We start from the raw sequence: 27,096 nt of genomic DNA on the forward strand, positions 1-27,096 counted from the left end.
GCATCTCTAATATGGTGACATGTGCACAGAGACCCGAGGAAAGTCAGGCCATAAGCAATGTAGAAACTGGTGGAAGAAAGTTCCAGGATTATAGACTATGAAGTGTTAATGCTCTGAGGAGGGAGAAATGGGGCCACTGTGGCTGGAGGAAAGTGGGTGAATTGAAGGAAGGTCACAAATAAGCAGGGAGACCAATGGAAGATTTTGAGAAGTTAGTATGATGACTACTCTGTGGAGAGGAGTGTTAAGGGTGGAAAAGGCAGAACAGTTAGAGGCTACTGTAATAACCCAAATAAAAGATGATGGTAACTTGGAATAGAGAAGACGGAGAGGTGGGAAAAGGTAGCAGATTCTGATATATTCTCAAGATAAATCCTACATAGATGGAGGGCTTTGCTGATGAATTGGGTGTAGAATATAAAAAAAAAAACAGAGAGAAGCAGAGAAAGATAGACACAGAGATAGGGAGAAACAGAGAAAGGAGAATCAGGGATGACGCCAAGGTTTTTGGTCTGAAGAATGGAGATGGAGAACATAGCAAGAGGACCACGAAGGGAAAAAAATAAGCTTGACTTTGGATATGTTAAGTTTTAGATGCAATTTAGGCAACCAAGTAGAGATTTTAAGTGGACATAATAAGTCCAGCAAAGTTGAAGAAGGAAATAAATTGTGAGTTTGTATAAAGATTGTACTTAAAGCTTTACCTTGTGACCATCTGCTATATTTATTCAATCTATTCCCTAGAGAATAAGTAGGCTATTTGCATTATTTTGCTACTAAAAACACTACTGTTATAAACATGTTTAAAAATATTTCCTGGGGGGCGGGCCACGGTGGTTCAGCAGGCAGGAATGCTTGCCTGCGATGCCAAAGGACCTGGGTTCGTTTTCCGGTGCCTGCCCATGTAAAAAATATATATATACATATTTCCTGGGGAGGCAAAAGTAGTTCAGTGGCAGAGTTCTCACCTGCCATGGCAGAGACCCAGGTTCGATTCCCGGAGCCTGCCCATGTAAAAAAAAAAATAAAATAAAAAAAATAAATAAATATATATATATATATATATATATATATATATATATATTTCCTTAGTATATATCCTAACATTGATGAAATAAAGAAGCTTCTTAAAAATGGAACTGCTGACCAAAAAGTATTAAAATTGTACTAAATATAGCCAGTTGCTCTACAAAATGAATGCAGCAGCTCACACTTCCTCCATCAGCCCATTTACTATACCAGTGAGCACTAGATATCATAGCTCTTTTAAATTTTTTGCCAATCAGATGGCTGAATAAACAGTATCTCAATTTATTTTCATTTCTCTATTTTGCATATTTCCCTAATTTGCATATATTCATTGAAAATTTACAAGTACTCTTCTGTGAAATGTCCATTTATTACAAGATTGCTTATCTTTCTCTTATCAATTTGAGATCACTGTAATATATTAGAGATATTAAACTTTTTATATTTAAAACTGGGCAAGTATCTCTCCGAGTCTGTGACCTGTCTTTTCTTTTTGTTTATGGATGCCATATACCATTGAGAAATTTTTAATTTTCCTGTTTTCAAATCTGCTAATCATTTCCTACACGGCTTAGGAACTGTCTTCCTCCACCAAGTTTCTAAATACATTCTCCTAACTTTTCTATTGTTTTTATAATCTCTTTTTCACATTTATATCTTTAATGTATCTAGGACTTACTTTTGAATATGGGATAAGCTGGGAAATAGCCAGAGAAATAGCCAATTAGATCAACATCATTTATTAAGTAAACATCCTCTCCCCACTGAAATGCCCGTTATCTTACAGCTGACCCACCTGCGCAGTCATGCAATCCAGACCAGATATAATTTGTGTAAAAGCCTCACTAAGGAAAGTCAGAGTACCCTAGCAGTTTTTATAAATATGCAAATTATAAGCACAGTGGCATACAGATTCGGAATCAAGAACGTAATGAGGGAAGGAAGGGAAACAACAGTAAAATTTAAAAACTGAAGCATAGCTTCTCCTTGACTGTGGGGATAGTATGTTGCTGGGAGCTCTGTGCCCCCACCCCTCACCCCTGCCGGCTGCCAGCCTAGAGGAAGGTATACAGTTGGCACTTAAATTCAAAACAGAAAAAGGTTCATATATTTTGAAATTGCTGGCTCCCTCCAGCCTTTCCTTTCATAAAGCTTTTACGGCTTAGTCAGATCCATAAGCCCTACAGCCTGCAGCTGCCCTGGCTGGGCACAGGGTCAGCGGTAAAGCCACCAGACACCTCTGTGTGCAGAACAGACGTGACTGCTCATCACCTGCCAAAGTTCACGGTTCATTTAAACTGTGACAAACATGGAAATACTAGTATTAGTTACTCCCTGACTCAAAATATCTAAATTAGATAAATGGAAATTCATAAAGTAATTTAATGAAGCGATGGTGGGGAGGAGATGGAATAAGGGTTTTGTCTCTTTTTCCATGAACTCAAAAAAAGCTAGGGAAAACAAACTCTGTTGAGCCAGTGGCCTCACCCAACTCTGGGTGAAATGTACTGGCACGCTCCCCTCATTCAACCTTCATCTGGTGATGCATATGTGTCTGTGTGTGTATGAGAGAGAGAGACAGAGAAGAGGAGGAAGTATGCCTCATTTCTTCTCTGGCCCTCCCACTCCTAGTTATATTTTATCAGTTTATAAAAATGAGAAGCAGCTATTTATAAAATCTTGACTAAAGACAAGTCTTCCTCCATATGAGAGGGTAATAGAGGCTTTATGACCAATTGGAAAGGTGAATAAGAAAGGAGGCAGGCACCGAGACCATCAGAATTACACCCTCAGTGGCCAGTGTGGGAGCATGTAATGGCCAGAATGACGATATATTGGTCACCACTAACATCACTACCCTGCAAATACCAAAGGCATTCACCAATACTTCTCTGTTTCAAGAACCACCCTTCGTGACAGATGGAGAACAGAAAGGCAGGTAAATAAAGCATAGGCTGATACTCATAAACACCGCAAAAAACTTCTACTTTTTCATTCATGACTAACCGGGTTTGATGTATTCCTAGCATATGCTACTTCACAGTAAATAAAGATTTAATTTACTTACACAATTAATTCAACCTTCTTACTTTCATATGCAGGGGAAAAAGGTGTATAACTTGTGCCTGTTGATGAGATCAGCATAACTAACCACTGCTCCATTTTTCCTACCTGTCCTTTCTTTCCTCCCAACATTCTTGCTTCCAGCTGGGCCTGGAGGAAGCCAATCACAGCCCAACCTTTGCCTCTACCTCCTTGCAGGAAACCGACTTCCTCCAATAGGGACTCGCTGCCTCAGGGTATAATGGTTCCCACTTCCCTCTTCTGACTTTGTGCCCAAACAGCCTCTGTTTAGAGGCAGAATGAAGAATCTGTTGTCTCTCCCAATCAGGACTGTTTCTCTATGAGCAAAAGAGAGAATATTTTTATTTTGAATTCCATCTGGTAAATTTAAGTGCTGGAGAGAAGAAGGGTGCACAAATACAAAAAAAGTGAAAAGATTGCCCCATTTTAAATAAGTTGAAAACATGCTAGAAATAGACCCACTCAGCCTGCTTCATGAATTTAGTCTCTGTTCTAGTTTGCTAGCTGTCAGAATGTAACACACCAGAGACGGATTGGCTTTTAATAAAAGGAGATTTATTTCATTAGTTCTTCAGAGGAAAGGCAGCTAACTTTCATATGAGGTTCTTTCTTACATGGAAAGGCTCAGGGTGATCTCTGCTGGCCTTCTCTCCAGGCCTCTGGGTTCCAACAACTTTTCCCAGATGATTCCTTTCTGCATCTCCAAAGGCCTGGGTTGAGCTGCGAGTGCTGAGATGAGGTATGCTGAGCTGCTTAGGCTGTGCTACATTGAGCACTCTCATTTAAACACTAACCAATTTAAATCAACATCATTCATTGCAGCAGGCATGCCTCCTAGCTGACTGCAGATCAGCAACAGATAAGGTTCACATGCTATTGGCTCATGTCCACAGCAATAGATCTAAGCACCCTCACCTAGCAAAGTTGACAACTGAATCTAGCTACACAGTCTCCTTGCCATCTGTACTAAAAATAGCAAAAGTTAAATTTTCCCTGAAAAAAACACTGCCACATTCAAGATATGCTGGGTACTGAAAAGCAATTGATGACTCTGCTTTCCAGTAAAGTCTATTTCTTCTCTCCCCACAATCAGAGCTATTCATATAGCACTAAGCCAACTCCAAACAAATAAATGAAAGATTCCTTTTAAGTGAAAAGGTATACTGATTTACCACAAATCTAATGGAAGTTGAAAAGAAATTTTTTTTAACTGCTAAAGGACTCTCTGCAAACTCTCATTAGTATGATTTTAAAAAGGTGAAAAGAGATGACACTTTATAACCCTCTAAGTAGCAGTATGAACAACCCCCAAAAAGAATCCACAGGTTAAGGATGTTGCTGTGACTAGACCTTAGGCAAAGTTCTCAGACCTTCCCAAGTTTTAATGAAGTAAATCATTAGAGTCCATGATTCCACTGCAATGCTCAATTTCAGTAGCTAACAGAGTATCGAAGGAGAAAATATCACAAAAGAAAATATAATAAAACTTTGAACATTCCAGGCTGATTCTGGTACCTGAGAAAACATAGCATGGTCGTAGGGCTGATTCTGTCGGTAAAGTACCTGGGGAATAAAAGCTTTACATGGAGTCCAGCATATCTTACAACCAGACAAGGTAACTGGAAGGAAAAATGAATTTTTTCATTACTACAAAATTCCCACCCCCACCCACCCATAAACACACCCACACATTCTGCAAAAAAAAATCTATCACTGGACAGTGTTTCCATCAATCATATTAACAAATGGATACTCTGGTTCACTGGGAAGTTATTGTTGGAGGAAAGGGTAGTCAAGGAAGGATGGAAGGTATTGAGGTTGTATTTTTGGATCTGCTTTGATTTATTGATTAAATTATGTTGATAATTCAATGGGGGAAAGGGGGGCGGCCCACCAACAAATGAATGCCTGATTCACAGACCAGGTGACACTGCTTGTTTAAGGCAATGCTCCCAGGCTACTCTCATGATTCCAAACCTGGGTAAAAACTGATGGAAAAGCTTACTGAGCTGAAGTTGCCATGTACACTGTAATTCACTTTGGAGAATTTCTATGTGATATACCAAATCCACTCTTATTTCTCTTAAGTCTAATAAATGGAAATTTACCATTCATCACTGTATTATCCTCCACCTTAAAAATTTAACATTTTTATTTAGACATAGATCACTCTGATCTTTCTTGACCTAATGCCAGAAATCTCCCAGAGTTCATTTAGATATGATAAATCACATAAATTTATTTAATTTATTGTTAAATAAATTATTATGTACTTAATAGTAAACAAATAATTTATTTATTTAAAATAAGTAATTTTTATTTTATTAAAATAAATAAGGGTGGGCCATGGTGGTTCAGCAGGCAAGAATGCTTGCCTGCCATGCCAGAGGACCTGGGTTTGATTCCCGGTGCCTGTCCATGTAAAAAAAAAAAAAAAAAAAAGATAATGAAAAATAAATAAGACCCTTTATTTATTTTATCTTATTTCCTGCACCATGTACCTACCACATTGTAATCAGCTCTAAAGCATAAAGATGGTTAAGATGCTAACTCTTCAGACACACACATTTCCACATTGCTCTGATCATGGGGAGAGATTAAATAAACACTACAGAGAAATCCACTGCCTCATTAGTTTGGTTCTGAAAGCAGAAGTGAAGACACTGAATTCACAAAAGGAATTATAGAACATAATGTGCAACAAAATAAGATTCCATGATTCCACATTTTTTTAAGTGTCAAAGAGCCAAGTTTGAACACAATATGAAATCAGCCTTTTAGAAGATATTATGTGATGCTTATCCATCAACCATTTCCACCTTCTTCTCCTAAGAACACCCTGATTCAGACTGCTAGCCTCCAGAATTGTGAGACCATAAATTTCTGTTGTTTTAAGCCACTCAGTTTGTGGTAGTTTACTACAGCCCTAGGAAACTAAGATAAGGCCCTAAAAAGCATACACACAAAACAAAAGCAAAAAACAGGATCAAACAGGTTCAGACTCCAGAGTGATGTCTCAGGCAATTTCAAAACACAGAGGGAATATTACTGTCCAAAGATTCATTCACGTCAAAGCTAACTGAAAGCTTAAGGTAACTACCCATAGAGTTCAGTGGGCTCAGCCTCAGTGGATGTACTCTGTTTTCTGAACCTGCAGCAAGATCACAATTCCTGGCTAACTGTTGCTAAACCACCGTAAGAGCCCTAGGACTACCACAGAGGGTACTCATCCCCTATCTTTACAATTTTGGAACAGAAGATTAGAGGCAGTGATAACCATGGGGTAAAAATAAAATACATGTGTGCATGTCTATATGTGTACAGTCAGTTTTTTTCATAGAATGTTCAATATGTGCAAGTTCCTTTTCTTGCAAACAATAAAGGACCACCCAAATATTGAAAATAAAGAAAAGAGACTGTCTTTCGAGACTCAAAGTATAACAACAAATGTAAAATGTGAATCTCTGGTTATCATACTAAATTACAACATCTCCCCATCTGTCTACACCAGATGTCTACACCAACTATCAGATCCCACAGTGCTATGGGAACCTACAAAAATGATCAGCACATTATTTATAAATATTATTAATGAATTTATTAACTTAGCCATATGCTGGAATAGCAGAATCATTACAATAACAGAATTGTAATGAAGGATATTAACATAAATTACTACTGCTAGTAATAATAACAATTATAACTAGCACTAATTGAGTGTTTATATAGGCCAGGCATTATTCCAAACTATTATATATATACAACATGCTATTTATTAAATTCTCAAAATAATCCTAGTACATAAATATTATTATGTATCCACACTTTGCAACTAAGGAAACTGAGACACAAAGAGGTTAAGCAATTGCCTCAGAGACACAATCCCTCTGAGTGGCAGGGCCAGGATCCAACCCAGGCAGTCTGGCTGCAGGATCCATGGTTTTCCTCAACAATTAACTAAGACTCTATGTTAAAATTATTCACAAGAATTATTTCAGTTGCTTTGAATAAGTTTAATAACTATAATCCAGATTTCAAGACATATTTTAATAATGAGTGAAAAAATAACATCTGCAACATATGAAATAGTATATCTGTTGCAAAATCATAAAAGAAAGATTTCAGCATTGTATGCTGAATATATGAGTATTCACTAAGAACAATGTTTTATTTTCCTGGCTGCTAAAGTAAATACCATACAAAGAGTTGGTGTAAACAAAGGAAATTTATTGGCTCATGATTTTGAGGCTAGAAGTTCAATATCAAGACATGCTTTCTCCCAGAAGACTGTGGAGTTCGGTGGTTGACTGCTGGTGATCCTTGTCCTCGGCTTCTCCGTGACATGGCAGAGCACATGGTGGCCTCTCCAGGAGGCTTCTAAGCTCCACTGACTCCCAGCTTCTGGAAGCAGCTTCTGGTTGTTCCTCCCATGGCTTTATCTCCATTTCATCTGCTTATAAAGGACTCCAGTTTATGATTAAGACCCGTCCTAATTCATTCGGGCTATACCTTAACTGAAGGAATCTCATCAAAAGGTCCTATTGACAATAGGTTGACACCCACAAGAACAGATTAAGTTTAAGAACATGTTTTTCTGGGGTTCACAGCTCCAAGCCACCAAAAGGCACTTACAGAGAATTTGAGTCTCTCTCTGAAGAGCATATATACCACCTGACTAAAGATACCTTATCCAGATCAATAGATTTTAAAGAGTTCTATCTACCCTAAATCTTTTAGGGTCATCAACCTAGACAAGAAATCACACCAGCCAAAGTACAAAACTGTTGATGCTGGAATCAGTGCCCTGCTGGCAACAGTACCAGCTGAGACTTGTTCCAGGTTCATTAGCCTCGACACCAAAAGAATTTAGAGATGAGAGGACCAGTAGGATTAAGTAGTAAAGTTCATTGAAGAAAGAAAGAGGACACAACAAAAGGATAACATAGATGTGTTCAAGGAAGAAGCACACACTGAGTGGGAGTGGGTTAACTCGCTTTATAGGAAGGCTTTCACTAGTGTGAAGTCAGAATGGTAAACAGCTTCACTAATCATCTTGGTTTGTTTAAATTTCCATTTTTGCTCAAGAAACTGCAAAGAAGAAACAAAAAGCAACTGAGGCAGGCTGACATACCAATAAATCCTTTGCAGTTCTAATTAAGATCCCTACCTCCCAGAGAAAGAAAGAACTGTGATGAACAAGTCCTGCTGAAATTAGCAAGTCTGCTACTCTTCACCAGATTAAGCCCATTTCTACACAAACTTCTGCCAGGGCAACTTTTGCAGATTGATGGTACCCAAAGATGCCCTGCCCCAGAAAACTCACAAAGCTCACATCCTCCTTGCCTCTACCATCTCCATTTCCCCATACCTTTTCTTTGTTCTAGGCAGGTACATACATTGTTTCCCTGACAATTTTATTTGCGCAGTAATTTCTTTTACTTCTGCTCCCATGCGTGTCACTTCACTCAATAAACTTCTTCTGCCCTTTGGTTTTCAGAGTCTGTTTTCAACTTAACACTACACATAGATTTCCATAGTAACCATTAAACATTAGGGGTTTACATGGTTTGTATTAACCAGATGCTTACATGGTTTGCATTAACTAGGTGTCTTTTGGGTTCTAAGAGGAAATAGCTCTCGGAACTTGTGGTCGGCCACCACATACCCAAGTTTGTTTTGGGGCAGACGTTTAACAATCTCTATGACCTCATGCTTTCTATCAAGGGTCCTCTTTGGGCCCATGATTTTACCAGTTTTTATGGTTTGAGAAGATTTCAATGGTTTTTGGAAGTTTTGATGCTTTACCAGAAGTTTATGTACCATAAAGTTTGCAGCTTTGCATTAATTCCTTTTGAGATAGATAAGAGACTAGGGACTTGCAGCTGTCCATTAATTCTTAAGAGCTGGATAGGAAACTAGGGACCTGCAATTGTCCTATTTTATCCACTTCAATGCAATATAAAGACTTACATATAAAGAATTAAACAGTGGGTTTACTCCCTAAAAATACATTATGTTCCTGTAGCACTGAAACCGTCACCAAAGCTGCCCCTTCTCTGAACTACCAGGGCCTACTCCTCCTGCAAACTCATAAACAGAAGATAAACTGAACTTCATTTGGGTAAGATCTGTACTATATTATCACTGAGAAATTAGGATTTAAGGGATGATTCTGATTATTGAATCATTATATATTCCTTTTAGCTTTGAGGTATATTGGAGTAGACAAAAGGAAATACCTGAAATCTCTAAATTATAAGCCAGCTGCCCTGATCTCTGATAATGATTGTACAGCCTTTATCTTGTACCTCTGTGATATAAAAACTGTATGACTAACCTTCAATTGTACCCATTTACCCAGTTTTTCGATTTTACAGCCTGGTAATCACTAAACACAACCCCTAATGTTTATTAATGAAGGGTCTTCAATCAGCCCAGAACTAACCTACCCCAAGTCCAAAGTTATCTTGACAATCGAGACTGGATCTGACCAAAATGGGCCTGCCTGACATGCACGGTAGCTTCAACTTTAACCTACAGGTCACCTATACCTCATTATAATACTAAAAATCACACCCAACATCTTATTAAGGCCACCATTTTCTTACGTACATTCTGTGACTAAGCATGTACACAATCTGTGCATGCTCAATAATTAAATCACCTCTAATACAACATCTGGGGCCATCAGGCTCATTATTCTAAAACCTGCCCATCTTTTAATTCTATAGAATTATCAGCATTACTGCCATGGGGAGGCAGATTTTAGGTTGGTGGGCATCTGATCTGCTATGCACCTAGTAATAAACTTTTTATCTCTTTGAAACCCCAGTGTCTCAGGAATTGGTCATTGAGGGCATCATGCAAAGAATCCACTGCCTTTGTCAAGAAACAGTTGGGTGACCCTTCTGAAAGGTTCTGGAGCCCAGCAGACAAGTAAGAAGGTAGCCAAGTCTTCTGCAGCCATTGGCCTGAATTTAGTCTAGAGGCTCGGCAACTGGGGTTCTCTGTTCTGGCAGCACTCCAGAGACTTTTGGCGCCTTAAAAAGCTTCAAAGAGAGAAATCGTTTCCAGTTCCATATGTGAACATCTGACTGGGTGAGTGGATCAACAAGGAGTAAAAGTGAATCAGAGAGCAAATATAGTGGTTCAAATTCCCAGGCTCTAATGCCTGGTCCTGGTTTTGGAACGATTCCCTCTGCTCTGACCTCTGCACCGATCTGTTTTCTGGGTGCCATGCTGTCCAGGTTTGAAGCCCCGACCTAAATTTGTCTAAGAGTATATTCTTAGAAAATGACCAATCCAACAATTCATTGGTATTTAATGAAACTAAGTAGGCCTGTTTAAGTGCTAGCCAGTGTGTTACCTAGGTATTGCAAAAGTTATATGCTTGTTTAATTGTTAATTGGTGTGTTAAGCATTTAATGCCTGTTTAATTGTTAGTTGGTGTGTATGGTCTAGTTATTAATTGGTGTGCTATTTAAATATAATAATTGATAAGTGTCTGTTTAAATTTGTTAGTTGGTATGTTCCTGTATTGGTACTGGTCAAATGTTCCTAATTGGTTACTGACTGCAGAAAATCTTTAAAAAGGGAAACTTTGAGCTGTACTGAAAATTGAGAAGATTTGTTATGAGTTTATTTAAAAAAGAGGTTTATTTCTGTAACACAATCTGTCCTCAAAATGACTTAAAATAAAAATACTACCATTACAGTTAAAAGTCAAAGATATTACAGTTAAAATTTTTCTGCAAAAAGGTAAACATGGGATGAGATCATATATTTAATCCTTTCTTCATCCATCTCAAAAGCATTGCTAGGTTTCTGTTTCTAGTGTAATTAACTTCCTATCTGTGTCTTTTTGCCTGTTCAATGTATATTTTCATACCTCCAGATGATAACAACAAAGTAACAAAATCTATTTTAAAAAGCTCCACTGGAACTGCTTAAGAAACAAATAGGTGGTTTTATGTAAATGTTATACCAATCAGTACTTCTGAAGAAAAAAAGAGTAAAAAAAGAGAAAAAAATCTCTGAATGGGAAAATTAAAACATTAGTTTTGTAATTACTGTAAATAAACTAAAGAAAAAGCAAAGTCCTTATCCAATTATCCCTGTCACAGTTTTCTGTGAAAGAGATCCAATAACTCAAAGTAGTTAAAAGAAGTGCATAGGAACTCTCAAATCCCACCCGGACCTCACCTAAAACTTTCAACAAGCAAGGCTTCATGCTGTCTGTGCAACTTATACCTGCCTCAAGGGCTAACCACCGATGATGCGGAAAGGACTAAGTACAGAAAGATGGGGGAGATGTGTTCAGAATTCTTTTTACTAGGCCTAGAAATTAGAAATGGTAAACATAGAAAATGCTATGGAATAGGCCATGTTTGTCAAAATTAATTTTTCCAACAATATCCTTGCAATGGTTACCATTTTAATTAATTCATGATTAAAATTTGAATAGCCATAGGATAAGAGTAACTGAATAAAATCTAATTACTAAATTTTAGTAAGTAAAATGAAAGCTCTTTGAGAGATATGGAAAAGATTTCCCAGATTTAGGATTGGGATAAATTAAACAATTAAATTATACTTTCCAGAACTTGATAGTCAATGTACTTTTAAAATATTCTTTGTAATTATAAAACATTATGAAAACAAATGGAGTTTTCCCAACTCTGATAAAAGGAATTTGCATCTTTTTTTTTCTTCTTTTTTGGCATGGGCAGACTCTGTGAACTGAGCCCGGGTCTCTGACATGGCAGGTAAGAATTCTGCCACTGAGTCACTATTGCACCACTCCAATAAAAGGAATTTTATGACAAAATTTTGAACTGAACAAATGTGATTTTATTCTGCTTGGGTATGTTCTCCCTAAAGTTATACAAGCTTACTAGTAAAATAAGCTAATATTATAAGTACATTCTCAAAATTCCTCTTAAAAGTAGCCTAACTAGACAGGTTAGGTTACATGAACTGAACAATGTACCTGGTAATTATGACACTTGTAAAATAAAATAAAAAAGAATACACTGATGCTTCAAATATATCCTATTTAAGAAATCAGTTGTTTAGGAAGAAATATAAATGTATTTTTTTTATAACTTTGATTACCTGGATTTCAAAGAATATGTTTTTTGGTTACTTTCCCATTTGCTCCACTAGTATGTGGGAGAATTTGAATTTTCAATGGCTTTGTTAATATCAATCAGTATGTTTTTGTTGACAAATGCTGTCATGAATAGAGAAAAGACATCATTCTTAGATTCAAAGAATTTATATTTTAGTTAGAATATACTTGTACCAGGGCATAGTGTAAGGCAGTAATAATGAAGGAACAAAAATGCTGGAAGAATTTAAAAGTAGATGGATAAAGAATGGCCTAAGAAGACTCACAAAAGAGATGATACTTGTAAACCCTTTAAATAAGAAAGCAGCATTTAAATAAATAAAGCTCTGAACTAGTATTTTAAAAAGTCATAACTTAACTTTGTAAACTAACATATCCCTCGTATTGTTTAGCACCTGGGATTTTGTGAAAATTTTGAAATTTTTTCTGGCTACAAATCCCTCAAGTATTGAAAAGCTGATTATGTTTCAAACTTGGGGCTTTTCTGACCTTTGAAGGAAGCGCTGAACTAGACTGCTGTATTTTAGGCATATTGTAAAATAATCATTTGTGTGTTCTGAGTATAAAGTATATGGATGGATTGCTGTGTCCCAAACCCAAGCATAAATGTCTTCCTTCTTCCATTATTTTGTAGTATCTGTCTCTCCTCCCCTTCATGGATATTGTTATTGAAAGGAAGTATACATATTCAAAGGATTTTGTGACTTTATTATCAAATTTGTTTCTGATTATATGCAGTCTAGATAAATAAAAACTAGAGGTGAAATGGATATGAAAGTTGTAGAAAGTTTGAGAAAGTGAATTTTGTTCATTATAGTCATTGTTGACCACAAGCCCTGAAAGGATACAGAAAGTAGTAGAAAGTTGGAGAAAGTAAATTTTATTTGTTGTAGTCATTATTAACCATAAGCCCTGAGTGAATATATACAGCTGTTAAAAAAAGGGTTTATAAAAGTGAACTCTGCCTGTCATAGTGCTGACCAAAATTTATAAGTTTGCTTATCATATATTTCAAAAAAGGAAAACTTTTGTGCTAAGCTAGCTATTACAAAAAAAAACAAAACTTTTTCTTCAGCCAGTTAGCCTCTCCTATAGAGTTTGTCGAGATCCTTCATCACTACTGCTAGCCTCGCAGCACGCCATACATTTGGGACTCCTGCATTTCCACAGTTGGGTCAGACACTTTTAGAAGTCTTATAGTTACAGATATCTCCTGCTGGTTCTCTTTCTCTAGAGAACCCTGACTAATATACCATCCAAGTACTCTGTTAAGAAAAAAAAAAAAGTTTTACATAAAAGTAATACCCTTGTTAATGTTCATATTGGCTTTACCATCCTTTATTTCAAAAGACAAGTCTTCTCACCGATAAGGGAAGAATTGTTATAATTTGTTCTTTCACCTTGTAAAAATAAGGTGCTAAAATAGTTTAACATGCTGCATAGGAGGTGTTTGGGAAGAATCACAGTGATTAAAATGGATTTTCTATCCTGTTATTGGCTAAATTTTCTATCCTGTTGCTGGCGAAATTTGTCTAAGTAAAACATTATTCATACATTTAGAGATTGTATAAAATTCCTAAAAACTTGGCAATATTTTCACCATCCATATTATATCCCGATACTAATCTGTATGATATTAAAAACAATGGTACGGGGTTGTAAATCACAGTTTTAGTTATTCTTTAAAAAGCTACAGATTTTGGCACTGCCAAATCTTCACCAGCTCTGGGTCCCTGCTCCATCTTCTTTGTCCTGTGAGATTCCTGCTGGCCTACTTTGCTCCTCTCAGAGCAGTCGCTGCCACCACTCTACCCAAAAAGAAGACTCTGCGACTCAGTCATCATCACCATGCATAAGAATAAAGGTAAGGGAGGTGAAAATAGGCATAGAGGTAAAAATAAGAATGACTCCAAAAAATACCTGGTGCTGAAAGAAGGTAATCAGAATGTTGGGAAATTGATGTTTAGAAGCAATGTGCTTTGATGGTATAAAGAGGTTATGTCATATCAGGGAAAAATTGAGAAAAAAAGTTTGGAGAGATACCTGAGACATTATATTCATTGGTCTGTAGGACTACCAGGATAACAAAGCTGATGCGATTTTAATGCAGATGAAGCCAGAAGTCTGAAAGCATATGGTGAGCTTCCAGAGCATGCTAAAATAAATTAAACAGATACATTTGGTCCTGGAGATGATGATGAAATCCAGTTTGATGACATTGGCAAAGGTGATGAAAACATTGATGGTATCTAAATTGAATTCAACATTTTACATTACAGTGTTTCTGAGGATTATTCTACGATTTGGATTTTGGGTATCACCCATTAAGAAAACTAAACCTTTGTTTAGCAAAAGTGTAGTCTGTTATAGTAGTTCAATGTTTGGGTTTAAGTATTTATTATACTTCTTTTAAAACTTGTGATGCTGAAATATTTCCAGTAGAACATTAACTTGTTCTTTTGATGTTAGGGAACTTAAGGGTAAATACCTGCTTTTGTAAAAGAGGAAATTCCTTTTCCACTGTGACCACTTCCAGCAAATGGATATATTAAGTAAACCGTTTGGTTTATCACAATCATGTATTATGACGAGCCCCTGTATGATAAGTATGGATACTATACAGATCTGTATGTTCTAGTTACCAAGATGTTCTCTTGTGATTTCGATAAAATTTAAGGAAGGCAGAACTCGGCACCGGAAGTTAAAAGGACTGTTTGTTTTTTCATAGTTATGTAGCCATGTGTATTTTATACTACCTTTGATATCTCATACATTCATTATACTCTTTTTTGTTGCCACTTTAATTTAAGAAATAAAATAAAAAACAATTGAAAAATGCAGATTTTAGAGTATGGGTTTGAATACCAGTCCACACGGATACATTAGCTGTCACTGTTTTTACTAAAAGGCATAGACAATTTCTCAAACAAAAGACAAGATACATAGCATAAATAGCAAGATATACAGAATATTTTTACTATGCAAAAACTTACATTAAAAAGTGTAATTTCATTTTTAAAAACACATACATTTTAAGTTATATACTAGTTTTAATGTTATAAATTGTTTTATAAATTAGAAACATATAAAAAAAGTTAATTTTATAGTAACTTTTATAAAATAAGCTTTTCTCAAACTGTTTAGCCTGAGGAAGAGGAGGGAAACCCTAACTTAATGAAAAGATCTTTTTAAATTTCTGAATGGAAGAGCCACAGCTAACTAAGATCTATAATAAAGAAAATGTCATGTCAAATTTTTTTTTAAGTTACAGATCATAGAAACAGCCAAATTTACTTGTCAGTTACATTGCTTTGCTCTAATACTTCTCTAAAAGTGTATGTGGTTAGTTATACTCAGTTATAAAGTTTTAAAGAAAAACTTAAAGAGAAGCAGGACAAATATACAAATTATATTTTATTTATTAATTAATATAACCAGTAAATGTGTAAAGGTAAAAAAGAAAACCTCTGCTATGGTTTGTCAATATAGGACAAAACTGTCTAATGTCTTTATTTTTGGAAATAATTTCATTTAAAAATGCTTATAAATATTAAGACTTGCATTGTAAGCTTTAACTGTTATTTTTTAAATTCTGAAAAGCTTCGCTCTTTGTTTTAAGTATCTGTGTGACACTTATGACTCAGATTTAGTTCTTCTCTGAAAGTCAGCATAACTCCATACAGGAGCTATTAAAAAAAAAAATACTGAAAGAGATCAAACTCCAATTAAAGATGTGACTGAAAATGATCTGGTTAAAACTAAGATAAATCAATATATAAGGTAAAAGAAAATAATATTGCCTAGATTTTAAAGTTTTAACTGTTTTGTGAGACAAAAAGAAAACTGTTTATTTTGTCCAAAATTTTAATTTTCTATATCACACTATCTAAATTAATCTGTCTAGTCAGTTTATTTAAACAATCATATTCAGCTTTATTTGATACAGGACCTAGAGTAAGGAAAAAAATCTTAATATTCTGCACAAGTTAATGTTATACCCTGATACATTTCAGATTATTTTGAGCAGAAAATGAAAAAGTATTCACAAAGTCCCTTCAAGGACTTAAAAAGAGGGAACTATTAAACTTCCCCACCTGGGAAATACAAGGAGACAAATTTTGGGCTGATAGCCATCTAGTCTCCTGATAATGCGCCTAGGAACAAACTTTTTCTCTCTGTGAAACTCCAGTGACTCAGGAATTGGTCATTTGACATTGAGCAAAAGAATCCAGTAACTGTATCTAGAACAAATGATGAACTCATTCAGTAAATATCTGCTGAAAAATGACTGAATGATAAGAGGTAAATAATTCAAGGAACTAAAGCAACAAAGAATGAGAAATAAATTGCAAGGCAAAATACATCAGCCCGAAACATGAACTGTCATGTGTACTTCCCCCCAAAATATTTGATACCCAAACGGTATAACATTAGACTCACAAATAGTTCTCTAATAATTTTAAATATGGAAAGGAATTATTTCTCAGTACTTTTTATCAAAGCAACGTGATCATATTTAGCATTGAATATGTAAATTTAAAAATATATATTTCTAGTTGTCAAACTGATATCCTTTTTTTTTTTTTTTTTTTTTTAAAGGAAAGACAGAGAGAAGGAAGGAAGGAAGAAAGGGAAACATTTTTAAACATTTTCTTGTTTTATTGTATTCTGTTTCTCCGTTTTTGTTACATGGGCTGGGGCCGGGAATCGAACCGAGGTCCTCCGGCATAGCAGACAAGCACTTTGCCCGCTGAGCCACCGCGGCCCGCCCCTGATATCCTTTTTATCCCTTCTTAAGGCCTGAGTGGAAATTCAATGTAAACAAGAAAAACAATTTGAGAATAAAACCTCATCAGGCCTCTTTCTGAGTTTAAAAATGCGAAGGACATGAAGAGATGAGAGCTTATAATATGAATTGCTAACTTTTATAATTAACAAATAAATGGAGTCTCATACCATGATGTAAATCACTGTGCTAATTAATTAAAAGTAAAAATAAAAAATTTTAAAAGTCACAAATATCACAGATTAACAAAAATGATCATTAGTAAGTCTACATCTTCTAAAACACAAATATTTTTAAAGAAAGTAGACTGGATACCATAAATAGAAAACAAACAGATTTGATTAAACACAACAAAAAAGTGAAATTTAGTAACTTTGATATTTGTTGCCTCTAGACCAGAAAGCTGTCTACTCAGCTTCTAAAAGGCACGGCATCCTGCTAGGTTTTATTACCACCATAATAAAAAGAACTATTCATCACTAAAAAGGACTGCACAGCCTCCTGAACCATATGCCATTCCTAATAAGGAAAGGACAACACATATAAGAAGTAGCACAATGTAGAGATCTGAATCTTTCCTAATGCACATTTTGCCTTTTAGATCAGAGTTATACCTACATGTGACAATTTGACACAGTTATGTACCCCAGAAAACCCATGTTCTTTAATCCTGTTTCAATATTGCTGGGTGGGATCTTTTTGACTCAGTTGTTTCCATAGAGATGCGACCCACTCATTTGTAGGTGGGACCTGTTGGTTAGGTGGTTTCCATGGAGATGTTATCTCTGCCCCTTCAAGGTGGGGTTGCCTACTGGAGTCCTTTAAGAGTGAACCATTTTGATAAAAATTTGAAAGCCCACAGGAGACATAAATATTTGGAGACACAGAAAGAAAATGCCCCCTAGTGAAAGGAGAAGCCAAAGACTAGCAGAAGTCAGCCACATGCCTTCCCAGCTCACAGAGGTGTTCTGGACCCAGTGGCCATTCTTGAGTCAAGGTATATTTCTCTGAATGCCTTAGTTTGGACACTTTTATAGCATTAGAACTGTAAACTTGCAACTTAATAAATTCCCTTTTTAAAAGCCATTCCATTTCTGGTATATTACATTCTGGCAACGCTAGCAAACCAATACATGGGAAGCATGTACTTCAATAATAAGTCATTACAGAATTTCTTCTATTTCCATTCAACTCAGCTAGTTTTTTATTTCTTTGTTTTTTAGCAAGAGTTGATCAGTATAATAGCTATGTCGTTTAGATGCCTTTGAGCAACTTGGTAGTTGAAAGCATTACTTCTACCAGGGTTAGTAGCAACTGTGGCTTTGCGAATAGAGGCTTTTGAGGAGTTCTGCTTTATAAACTTCATTTATCAATGAGTTCTGCTTTATAAATTTCATTTATCAAATAGCAGGAAAGCTGTTACATAGGGTGATGGGCATTATGGAAATGCTTAGATTGAGTACAAAATATGAACGATGAGGATTAAATTATCTGCAAGAAAGAAAGACACTAACTCAGGGAAGTAAGAGAAGCCAATCATAGATATGAATCAAACAGGGTTTCACAAAAATGTTAAGAGACTGCCTGTAAATTGTTATCCTTGGGGTTTGTTAGGAAAAGGTTTCTTGGGATAGCTATGCAGAATTTTTAAAACTTCACACAGTCAGATTAAATCAAACTAAATAACTGCACCTACCACAGTTCTTGCCAACTCCAGAGAGGAAGAAAGGTTGAAGGAGATTTACATAAATTACATCTCCAATAACAGAAGGATTAGTTATGCTAAAATCCCAGTATTGGGAATCAGAGTACGTATGGGGAAAAGGAAACTGTCCTTTTAGTTGAAAAGTAGTCTTTAATGTGGCTGGATGGGAATAAGGGAAGTGAGGTAAATTGAGGAAAAAACTTATTTTTCACTATGAACAACCAGTTTCTTCTTCAGTTTAATAAAATATTTCAAGATTTCATTTTAATTTAATAAAATATTTTAATATTTCAGTTACAGGCTAATCAATTTTGTAACAGTAACTTTTAAATATAATCATAAAACCGTAAACATGCTGGAAATTGCAATAGTAGCCTTTAAATGTTACTTTCAAATCTGGAAGCAGGCTGTAATGAGAGGTCCTAGTCTCACAAAGGAGATAAATGTAAAGTCTGCAGCAGGAACATACTGTATAAAGTATAATGTCTGCACCCAGACCTGAATAAGCTTCATTGCCCCAGACCTCCCAGATATGAATAGCCTTTTCTATCTCTGGAGGCCGGACACCATTCTCGGGTGTCACAGAATGTAAATCCTGAAGAAAATAAGATATACTACTAAAACTCTCCATACCTCTGTTACCTGTTAACTAAGATGATTATCTCTCTAAAGGGTATAAAAGCCAACTGAAATATCACCTTCAGGAGGCTGTTTTGGGAAATCTTCCAGTCCTCCAGCTGGTATAAATAAACCTTTTTCCTTCTAAACCCAGTTTTTCCTGTGATCTGTTAGCACGACATCCCAGATTTGGAAAATGACCCTTCTATACGTTATTCATAAAAATTCAACGTTTGAAAAAAATCTAATTTATTGTGGTTTTTTTAATTTAAAAAAGGAGAGGTACACTTGTCTTCCTATAATGCCAGCTCTGTACCTCTATACCTAATGAAATTGGAAGTTAAATTAATGGACAAAAATATGAGGAAGTGAGGTAAATAATAACCCTACTGTAAATGAGAAATCAGGATTTAAGGGATGATTTTGATTATACCTTAAATAATGTTGCATATTTTTTCTGATGTGGCTTTGTTTATAATGAAGCATTATACAGATATTTCTTTTTGCTTTCGAGTATATTGGGATAGACAGAGGGACATATCTGAAATCTCTAAATGTAATTCAGCTGCCTTGATCTCTGATGTCTAGCCCTTACCTCCTGCCCCTGAGACTGTTAAAAAACTTTGTGACTAACCCTCATTTGTACCCAATTACCCAGTTTTTCAACTTTAGACTCTTATAATCACTTAACAACCTGTAATGTTCATTAATGAACAGGTTTTCAGTTAGCCCAGAACTAACCCACCCTAAGTTCAAAGTTATCTTGATAACTAAGACTGGATCTAAACCTAAGTGGGCCCGCCTGACATGCTCAGTACCTTAGATGTTAACCTACAAGCCACCAACTTCATTCCACCATTTTCCTACATAAATTCTATGGCTAAGCATGTAATCAATCTGCACATGCTCAATAATTAGAACACTGCTAATTACATATCTGGGGCCACTGGGCTCATTATCCTAAACCCTGCCCATCTTTCACTCTAATAAAACTATCAGAATTACTGCAGCTAGAAGAAGACAGATTTGGAGCCAATAAGCAATCTGGTCTCCTACTACGCACACAGTAATAAACTCTTTCTCTCTTTGAAACCCTGGTGTCTCAGGCATTGGTTATTAAGCGCATCGGGCAAAAGAATCCACAGCCCCATGTCCTATAACACTACAATGGCCCTAGTCACTGAAACTACTCCTAATTTTTTATGGGAGATGAGGTTGAAATCACAGTGTAAGGGAGAGAATGAAGGAGAGAAAAGTCACGTGGGAAAGAAATATGCAACACCATAATAGAACACTGAAAAAAAAAAACTTAGGTTTAGATGGGGCTTTAATATTCTGCTTATGAAAAACACTTCTGAGAATCACAGGCCTCTTCGCCCTTGGCCAAAACACAAATGAGTCAGGGGCACACCTTAGCTAGAATCTTAGTTCCTCCTTGGCACACTTGGAAAGCATTCTGGGCTCATACAAATGTAACTGAGAAATCAGGATTTGAGGGATGATTTTGATTATTGAATCATTATATAGATACTCCTTTTTTTTTTTTTAACTTTTTTTTATTGTGTAGTATAACATATACACAAAGCAAAGAAATAGTTTCAAAGTACTCTTCAACAAGTAGTTAGAGGACAGAACCCAGAGTTTGTCATGGGCTACCATATGATCCTCTCATATTTTTCCTTCCAGCTGGTCCAGAACATAGGAGGCTAGAGGGCTTAAATATTTTTTTATCACCACAATCAATTTTTTCTTTTTTGTGTGAAAAATAACATACATACAAAAGTTATAGATTTCAAAGCACAGCACCACAATCATTTGTAGAACATATTTCAGCGTTTGGCATGAGTTACAATTTCACAATGATAGGTTTTTACTTCTAGTTGCTCTAAAATACTGGAGACTAAAAGAGATATCAATTTAATGATTCAGCATTCATATTCATTTGTTAAATCCTATCTTCTCTGTATAATTCTACCATCAACTTTGATCTTTCCATCCCTCTCTTTAGGGGTGTTTGGGCTATGGTAATTCTAAGTTTTACATATTAGAAGGGTCTGTCACTAATATGGGGTAGGGCGATGGAATTATCTGGTATTCTGGAGAGGCTGGCTAGGTTTCATGACTTGTCTGGACCAGGGACCCATCTGGAGGTTGTAGGTTTCTGGAAAGTTACTCTAGTGCCTGGAACCCTTGTGGAATCTTATATATTGCCCTAGGTGTTCTTTAGGATTGGCTGGAATAGTCCTGGTTGGGGGATGGCAGGTTATGATAGGTAGCAAGGTCTACCTGAAGCTTTGCATAAGAACAACCTCCAGAGTAGCCTCTTGACTCTATTTGAACTCTCTCTGTCACTGATACTTTATTAATTACACTTCTTTCCCCCTTTTGGTCAGGATGTAATTGCTGTTCCCACGGTGCCAGGTCTGGATTCACCCTTGGGAGTCCTCTCCCACACTGCCAGGGAGACTTTCACCCCTGGATGTCATGTCCCACATAGTGAGGAGGGCAATGATTTCACTTTCACTATCTATTCCCTTACACTGGAGCTCAACCTCATTAGCTAATGGTTCACCCATCTCTAGCTTCTATGTATCTCTAAGTCCCCTATATTCTGCATTATAAGCCTCTGATTATACTTTTATACTGGTCATAAAAGTGGAATCATATAGTATCTATCCTTTTGTGTCTGGCTGATTTCACTCAGCATTATGTCCTCAAGGCTCATCTATCTTGTCTTGTGTTTCAGGAAGTCATTCTGTCTTATTACTACATAATAGTCCATTGTATGAATATACCACATTTTGTTGATCCACTTGTCTGTTGACGGGCATTTGGCTTGTTTCCATCTTTTGGTGATTGTGAATAATGCTTCTATGAACATCGGTGTGCAAACGTCTGCTTGTGTTGTTGATTTCAGCTCTTCTGGGTACATACATAAGTAGTGCTATTGCTGGGTCATAGGGCAACTCGATATTTAGTTTCCCAAGGAACCGCCAAAACGGTTTTCCATAGTGGCTGCTCCATTATACATTCCCACCAGCAGTGCATAACTACCCGTTTCTCCACATCCTATCCAGCATATATAGTTTCCTGTTTGCTTAATAGCTGCCATTCTTATAGGTATGAGGTGTCTCACTGTAGTCTTGATCTGCATTTCCTTAAAGCCAATGAAATCAGCACCTCTTCATGTGCTATGAGTCATCTGTATTTGCTCTTCAGAAAAATGCCTATTCATATCTTTAGCCCATTTTATAATTGGGTTGTTTGTTCTTTTGTTGTTGAGTTGTATGATTTCTTTGTATACACAGGGAATCAAACCATCCAATATGTGATTTCCAAAGATTTTCTCCCACTGAGTTGACTGCCTCTTCACCTTTCTGACAAAGTCTTTCGCAGTGCAGAAGCATTTATTTTGAGGAATTCCCACTTATCTATTTTTTCTTTTGTTGTTTGTGCTTTGAGTATAAAGTTTATGAAGCTACCTCCTATTACTAGGTCTTGAAGATGTTTCCATACATTTTCTTCCACACAGATAATCCTTTTCGCTTTCTGGTACACTGGAGTAGACAGTGGGAAATTCCTGAACTCTCTAAATTGTAATCCAGCTGCCTTGATCTCTGATAATAATTGTACAGCCTTTATCTTGTCCCCCTATGCTTGTAAAAACCTTGTTACTAATCTTTATTTTTACCCAGTTATCCAGTTTTTCAACTTTAGAGTTTTGTAATCATTTGACAACCTGTAATGTTTATTAATAAAAGGGTCTTCGGTTAGCCCAGAACTAACCCACCCCAAGTCCAAAGTTATCTGGATAACCAAGGCTGGATCTAAACCTGCCTGACATGCACAGTAGCTTAGACTTTAACCTACAAGTCACCTATACCTCATTCTGCCATTTACTTTCATACATTCTGTGACTAAGCATGTGATTAATCTGTGCATGCTCAATAATCAGATCACCTCTAATTACATCATCTGGGGCACTGTACTCATTTTCCTAAACACTGCCCACCTTTGTCTAATAAAACTCAGAATCACTGTAGTTTGGGGAGACAGATTTTGGGCCACTAGGCCATCTGCTCTGTTACTATGTACTTAGTAACAAACTCTTTTCCTCTCTGAAACCCTGGTGTTTCAGGAATTGGTTATTGAGTGTGTAGGGCAAAAAAATCCACAGCCTTCGACTGGTAACATGACCAGGAGTCTCATTTGATATGTCCTTGAAATGCACCCTCCCCACCAGACACGCACACACACAAGGGCTCTACTTTGTGAGAAGCCAAGAGAGTACAAGGAAAACACCAAGTCTCAGAGGTAGCAACAGGAAACCGTTAGACTACCAAAGAAGGAAACAAAGAATAAAGAAACCCTGAAAGGATTTTAAATCATTGTGCAGGGTTTTACACTATACCACCGCTCTGTGGCATGTACATAATGCCTCCGAAAAAATGAATTCATGTACCTTGCAGTTACACCAAAGGGAACTGGTATTTGACTATTGGCAGGACAGACTCTAGGCAGATGTTCAAACAGAAGAATTTCGTCTTCATGCACTCACTACCATTCTTCCACCTTCCCTTCCTTCCAGGCAAGGTCTGGTTAACTGTGCATTAAGCCCCCAGAGTCATTTTGTAACAGTGACTTTTAAATATAATCTTAAAACTGTAAGCAAGCAAGCTATTGTAAAGTAGTCTTAGAATGTAACCTTTAAAACAGCCGTTGAATGTAACTTGAAAGCTGAAAGTGGGCTGTTAATGGGAGCTCTCAGTCTCACAAAAGAGCAGTATGTAAATGTCAAGTCCACAGCAATATGTGAATATAGTCTGCACCCAGACCTGAATAAGCTTCATCGCCCTAGACCCTCCAGGCCTTCATCTAGTTCCCTAGGCTCAGAGGCACTTTTTTTATGTGTCACAGGATGTAAATCCTGAAGGAAATAGGAAATAACTAAGATAAACTACTGAAATTCTCCAACCTCTGTTACCTGTTCACTACGATGATTCTCTCTCTTTGTCTCTGATGGGTATAAAAGCAAATTGAACAATCACTTCAGGAAGGCTGATATGGGAAATCTACCCGTTTTTCCAGCAGGCATAAATAAATCTCTCTTTCCTCCTCAGTCTTGCAGTTTGGTGTGACTTTTATTAGCCATGACTAGTAAAGAACCCAGATTTGGGGAAGTCCACCTTCTACAATTTGTATCTCAGCAGGAAACAAAGTTTCAAGGCAAAGAAATGAATCTTCCAGATCTGTGCTAAATAAACACACCGATGCTGGTGGGAGGCCCTGATGGGAATGGAAATTGGTACAGGTGACAGAAGCAGTACAAAGGGACCTGCATCATTCCATTCACAGGCAGCACAGCAAAGCAAGAAAAATAAATCTTTTCCATGCATGCAAAATTATCTGTTATGCCCCTTGTAAGAAGAGGCATAGGATTAACTCCTTACACCCCTTTTCTTCATACTCACAAAGCCTCAGAGAAAATAGCCATATACTTCTTCATTCTTCATACTTCAAAGTTCTGTGGTTTGCACAATGGCAACAGTCATGATTCTTTTGCCCAACATGCTCAATAACCAATTCCTGAGAAACACCAGGATTTCAAAGAAAGAAAGAGTTTTTTATGAGTCTAGTGTGTAGGAGAGCAGATGGCCTACAGGCCCAAAATCTGTCTCCCTGAGTTTAGGGAGCTCAAGGTTTTTATGGATTTTAGCAAGGGGAGATGAGGTCATCACAATTTCAAACAGCAAGTTCTAAGCAGAAAAGGAGATAGTGTTATCACTATCATTTCAATAGAACATAAAGGGAAAGGAGGGGAGGCAGAGTTATCATTTCAATACTAAAGGTGCAAGCCAAAAGGAAGGAGACAAGCTATCTTTCAATAGCAGAGTCTAGCTGACACAATTTACAAATGCAGGGGGGTGAAACTAGTTAAGGGCTGACTTCAAATTCTTCATTACTCTTAGGGCCTTTGCCCTACAAGATAATGACAGGATAAAGGGAATAACTGCTCTTATGTCACAAAGGCACAAGATAAGGGCTTTTACAATCATCGCAGAGGGCACGGCTGCTGAATTATAGTTTAGGGATTTCAGTATTTCCCTCTGTCTACTCCAAAATCCCAGAAAGCAAAAAGGAATATGATTTAGAAATCAAAATAATCCCTATTTCTCGGTTACAATGTCGAGTTGAAATCACGGACCTGCAACTGCCCTGGAAGCATCGTTTCTGGGAAAGGGAACCTTCCTTCAAGTCCTTTCCAAAACACCGCAGGGGCTCCTTGGGGGAGCTATTCCAGTGGACCAGGACCAGGGCAAACTACCTACATTAAGTCCATCTGCCCCACTTTCCTTCTGTAGCTAGCACTTTCCAGGTCACAATTCTCAGTATGCACGCAAAGAAAACAAGCTCAAGCTCCTTTTCCCTTCATTAAAAATAAATCCAAACTGCACCCAGACTTTAGAGCACACTCTGCCCACGAAAAAAAGTTAAATTTAGAGAGGGAGGTGCCCACCCACATGATCTTTGCATTCAAAGAGGCACTATTGCACAGCTCTTAACGGAGCTCACAATGAACAGACAAGTTAAACCAACAACAAAAATCTGTTGTCACTGACTCTAGAGCCTTGCTTATCCCAAGTTTAGATCACAAGCATGGGCTAGCTTCGGCGGTTGAATATGAAAGCGTTCTTGGCATACGTCTTGTGTAGGGTTTCTTGCAAGCACGCAGCAGAGAGGAGACTGAGGCTGGACTGAGGCGCGGCGTGAAGCAGTGAGCAGACAGAAGCGAGCGGCTGCCTAGCAGGATCTCACTCCCAGAGGCCCACGAACCGCACACACCGCGGGCTCCGTGGGGCTGTGCCAGGAGACGCTGTCCCATACATGTCAGAGCGCACGCAGAGGTATTCACCATGGCGCCTTCCGTCGAGGTATGCTATCTTTGTCCTGCAAGGTTTTTGCCTCCGTTCTTACTGGTTACCCCGGGTGGAATCCTCTCGCAGTCCCGCCAAACTCAGTGCTAAGACGAAAAATTTGCTGAGGCACGTCTGAGGGAGGGGCTCCGTGTGAGGCGGTCTGACAGGAGGCGGGGCCAAGACAGAGCCAGGAAGCACCCTTCACCCGGCTGGAGCATCTGCTAATCCTCTAGGGCTTCATGGATTCCCCTTTATCATCTGAATCTACTTCTTCAAGAACTGAAATATTAGAACAGGAAGCAGACCCCTTTTATAGGTAAGAGTGGTGAGGCTCAGAAGTAAGAAAAAAACTTGCCCAGAGCCACCATGTTACTTCCTGGCAGGTTCATAAGACCCACCCAGTTTCCAGACACCCAGCAGTCTTTCCCTGTAACCCCCAGACACTGTACCAGGCTTTTCATGGGTGATGAAAGCTGCAGAGAAGCATGATTTGCGAATAACTGCCACTTGTCAGATGCTACATTAGATATTTCCAAAGATAACCTCCACTTATGAGAGAGGAGATATTTTAATCCCCATTTTATTAGGTGAGAAAACAGTCAGAAGGGGTGCCAGTTCCAACAGGTCTGTCTGACTCCTAGTTCACCCTGTGATGCTGTCTCTGCAGAAGTACTGGAATGACCTCCCCTCGTCCCCAAAATACTCCCACTAAAGGCTGGGGGCAGGGGGGAGACACAAGTCCCTCAAGGATAACTGGCATGGAGTGCACTGCAGGTGTCTCTAATCCTGGCTGAATGGAACCATTCCCGCCATTGGGCTGTGACCT

At 37.5% G+C, this 27,096-nt stretch overlaps 1 protein-coding gene and 1 pseudogene across 4 annotated transcripts in view; one reads left to right on the top strand and one right to left on the bottom strand.

Annotated features, from left to right (window-relative positions):
- The window catches only part of HERC3 (HECT and RLD domain containing E3 ubiquitin protein ligase 3), a 141,702-nt gene that overhangs the window by 90,446 nt on the left and 24,160 nt on the right, over nt 1-27,096 (bottom strand). The gene's annotated exons all lie outside the window — the stretch shown is intronic.
- On the top strand, nt 14,093-14,497 carry LOC143668256 (eukaryotic translation initiation factor 1A, X-chromosomal-like; annotated as a pseudogene).

Source organism: Tamandua tetradactyla, chromosome 24, assembly GCF_023851605.1.
Source record: "Tamandua tetradactyla isolate mTamTet1 chromosome 24, mTamTet1.pri, whole genome shotgun sequence".
Lineage (NCBI taxonomy): Eukaryota > Metazoa > Chordata > Mammalia > Pilosa > Myrmecophagidae > Tamandua > Tamandua tetradactyla.